Source organism: Dermacentor variabilis, chromosome 3 (assembly GCF_050947875.1).
Source record: "Dermacentor variabilis isolate Ectoservices chromosome 3, ASM5094787v1, whole genome shotgun sequence".
Classification (NCBI taxonomy): domain Eukaryota; kingdom Metazoa; phylum Arthropoda; class Arachnida; order Ixodida; family Ixodidae; genus Dermacentor; species Dermacentor variabilis.
The window spans coordinates 87,012,733-87,017,312 of record NC_134570.1 but is presented as its reverse complement, the minus strand read 5'-3'; positions in this window follow the sequence as shown (position 1 = coordinate 87,017,312).

Genomic DNA, 4,580 nt, shown 5'->3' with positions numbered 1-4,580 from the left:
ACACCACCTTAACACAGGCCCGGCCCACGGCTTTCTTGATGCGGTGGGACACAAAATGTACATACGGCATCGCAACAGTCTTGGTTATGTCCTTTACCACTTCGCGCGGTTTCATGGGGGAATTTGGTTGTGCATTTGGTAAGGAAACATTTTTTTCTCTTTAATGTCCCTTGAACAAGAAACCAGGCAACTACTGCAGCCCCGCATATTTGCCTCGATTGTTTCAATAGTATACATTACTCGTCTATAACAAATATTAAGGATGTCAAATTTTGTTGCGCTAACGTTCAAGCCCCCTGCAACTGCTCATTTCATACTTTCCTCTACTTGCTCTCCTCATCACCTTTTCCTCTTTCTCCAGCACTTTTCAGCGGGATAATTCCGAACCCATCCTGGTAACTGTCAAAGGCACACGCCCGTAAAGCTCACCAAGCGGCAAAGTGTAGGCACTTGATTGGATGCTCGACGTGCGATAGTGAGGATAGCACCGAAGTTTTGTATGGTCCCTTAGTCCCTTCGGTGACATACATCATGTGGCCCTACTTCAGAAGGGAGCAATGGTCTGATGGACCTCGCATGCATTCACCTAAGAGTAATTTAACCCCCGTGTAATACGAGAACAGTATAGGCACAACAATTCTTTTTCAACTTTTCTGTGAAAAGCAACGGGGGTATCTTAAGCCCACTCTGTATAGACAGCTCCCAGCGGAGATTGTACGCAGACAAAGCTATCTGGCGGTTCGTGTCAGCCCAGCTGAGCGGTATCAACTCGAGAGGCCGGCTTACTACACATTCTGTGTCACTTGACATCTAGGAGCCGATGACCGCCTTGTTCGGTGTTGCCGGAACTCTGTTCGATCTTTAACTCACATGCAAACACTGCGCGCAAGCAGCCCTTTGAGGTAGCAGATGTGCAATGGTTGATATAGCGTGCCGAGAATTTTCTCGCTTAACTGAAGTAGACGTAACAGCAATGCACATCGTCAACAGGCAATTAAAATGAATTAAATAGCCTGGTTTAGAAAAAAGTTATATTGTACGGTATTACATGCCAAATACAGGGCACAATTATGAGGCACGCCGCAGTGGGAGAATGCGGAATAATTTTGGCCACCTAGGGTTGTTTAACGTGCACCCAATACACGGTGCCCCCGCCAGCGTTTTTACATTGAACAACTATTGGCTATCCCGGCTGCAGCAGCCACATGGCTGCTGCGGCCGGTATGGTCCCTTAGCAACCATTTCACGCTTAATTTCCATCTCCTCCACAATGAAAGCCGGGGTCACGTCTCGTTCTTCAAAGACGCCTTAAAATATGAGTATAACGCTGAGACAAAGGCATAAATAGCAAAAACTAATTAAACTCTGCACGCACATCTGACGCAACCTGTGCCATTTCTAAAGAAAATATGAAGTGGTTGTCTACCCAGTTCAGCTAACCAAGGACAATGGGGATGCCTACTACGTGCGTCGTATTACGTATGAAGATTGGGAAAAAATCGGCGCACTGTTACGGTGGTCCTCATCCCAAAACCCGGCAAACCACTTTACCTCGACATTTTACGCCCCATCTCCCTTACTTCATGCGTGGGTAAAGTAGCCGAGCACGTAATTCAAAACCTAGTGTCACGCTACGTTGAGGAACACGAACTCCTCCCACACAACATGGTAGGGTTTCGACCCCACCTATCCACCCAAGATGTCATGGTACTCCTAAAGAGACAGATCTTCGACGTTAAAACAAGGGACGTTCGAGGCATCCTCGCCCTCTATCTCACGAAAGCACTCGACACCATCTCGCACCGCTTCGTAGTGGAGACTGTGGCGGGCCTCGGCCTCGGCCAGAGATTTCAGGAATACGTACGCTCCTTCCTTAAAGACAGAGATGCCCGACTGGAAGTCTCGCAACTTAAGTCGGACCCCTACACGCTGGGCTCCATCGGAACACTGCAAGGCTCAGTCATCTCTCCATTAGTATTTAATATAGTGATGAAGGGACTCGCAGACAAACTACGAACAATCCCAAACGTAAACTGCGCTCTATACGCAGATGACATTACCATCTGGAGCCCGGGAGGCTCCCTGGCAGACATGGAGCAGGCATTACAGTCTGTCAGAGATGCCACGGAAGAGTACCTACTAGACACAGGAATGAAACTATTTTCCAAAAAATCGGAACTCTTACTATTTCGCAAGTCTTGCCAAGTAGCCGCTACCTAACTCCTCTAGACGAACTTCCGATCGCCCTACACACAAGAGACGGACAACAGACTCCGCGAGTCAATCACATACGCATTCTTGGGCTCCTAATCGAAGCCACCGGATGCCACGGACACACGATCAAACACTTAACCGCCAAAACCGAAAACATGATCACACTCATCCACAGAGTCTCGGGGCGCAGGAAGGGTGTCGACGAAGATAACCTTCTGCGCGTATACCACGCGTTCCTTATGAGTCACATTAATTACGTCGCCTCTGCCCACAACTGCACGAAAATAGAAAGACGAAACTAAACACACTCATGCGCAAGAGCATGAAACAGGTCTTGGGCATTCCACAAAGAGCAAGCACAGCAAAGGTTGACCAGCTAGGCATGCACAACAACATCGACGAAGGGATCGAGGCTCAGACTATGGCGCATATACTCCGCCTGTCCTCGTCTAAAGCCGGTAGGCTAATGCTAAACGAAGCCAATGTCTCCCCTTCTCCCTGTCTCGAGCACGCGGTTACTCTACCGAGCGAAATTAGAGACAACTACAAAGTCTCACCGTTTCTCAGAAACGTCCACCCACAACAAAACGTGGGAAGGCGCAGGGCCCGCGCCCGCGCGATTCTCGACCGCACCGACGCGGATCGTGAAGCCACCGCATTTGTGGACGCGGCCCAGTACGGCTACACATCCACTTTCGCCATAGCAGTCATGGACGGCAACAGAACGCTACGATCATTCGCATCGGTTAAAACAAGCACCAGCGCTAAAGCAGAGCAAATAGCCGCAGCCATCGCCATGGCAGACCCCACATTTACTCATGTCTTCACGGAGTGGCGTGCCGCAATTCGGGCCTTCAAATGCGGCAACGTATCTAAAGAAGTAGCGCGTATACTACTAGCGAGCTCAAAAGAGAGCAAACGGGGCCTCTCCTGGTTCCCCGCTCACATGGGGAAAGACATTCACCCGCAAAAAGCTAACCTCAATGAAACGGCCCACGACCGTGCGCGAGAACTTGCCCGCCGCGACGGTCCCACGGCCTCCGAGGGGCTGGACATTCAATTTAGTGACCCGCTGCTAACATACCAAGAAATCAGCTCGCACTATCGACAAGGCACATCCAAATTCCAGCTTCCACACGCCAAACTCGAACGCGCGCAGGCAGCCGCATTTCGAATGCTACAAACGGACTCGTATCCGTCACGAGGCCTACTAAGCCACTACAACTCAGAAATCCCGGCAAATTGCCCAGACTGCCCAGAACTTTACTTTCACTCTCGTACATGCTATGGCAATGTGCCGCGTTACCAAAGGGCCCTCTCTCCAGTGAGCCCGAATGGGAAGAAGCCCTCAAAAGCCCGGACCTCAAACTCCACCTCAAGGCCGTCCAGAGGGCCCAAGAACTGGTGGAGCGTCACCACGTTCCCGTCCCGACTTGGGCATCGCCTACGGTTTCGGCCGGAGGAGTTCCCCGCGTGGGATCTCGAACGGCTTGAAACTCCTCAGGACTTCAATAAAGTTCTTGGCCGACTGACTGACTCCTTAATTGTCTACAGAGCTCATAATTAATTTTGCAAAGGGGATCGCACAAGTATTGCAAAAAAAAAAAATAAGTGGGAGACCTGGAGAGGAAAGACGCTCTTACTTGTAACTAAGTTTATCTTCAGAAACAAACCAACGGGAACGTTATTGGGCATGCGATGACATAGAGAATTGAGGGAAAATATTTTTTAAAAGTTTTTATAAAAAGTCGCCTAACAAAGGGGCACACATCACTACATCTTCATCATCAGCAGCAGCAGCAGCCTCGCTACGCCCACTGCAGGGCAGAGGCTTCTCCCATGCTTCTCAACTACCCCGGTCATGTGCTAATTGTGGCCATGTTGTCCCTGCAAACTTCATAATCTCATCCTCCCACCTAACATTCTGCCACTCCCTGCTACAATCTGAAGGCAAATGCAGAATTTAAGCTGTCATCATCCGTTATCAATATATATTAGCAAGGTAAGAGCCCTCAACACACTGCTGTTAGATTCACGGTTTCATTTTTTTTTGTCACTTGCACATACAGTAGCCATACTTGAACCTAATATGTAGATGGAGGATGAAGAAGACGAGTTCTTGATCAGCTGCTACTCCTGCTTCGCTCTGGTTTTTCAGTTATATTTGCGCGTACTGACGCTCCCGTGGCGGGTACGATAACAAAAGCAGTCATGGACGTTCCGCCCCCTCTGCCGCCAAGGTTGGCGGCTGGCCTCCAAGGTGCAAGTCGGTCTGCTGCACCCGACCACCTTAACGCGTCTCTGCCAAGGTCATCGAGCTGCTCAGACGTCGACGACATGGATTCTGAAGGTGGGTGTACCGAGGT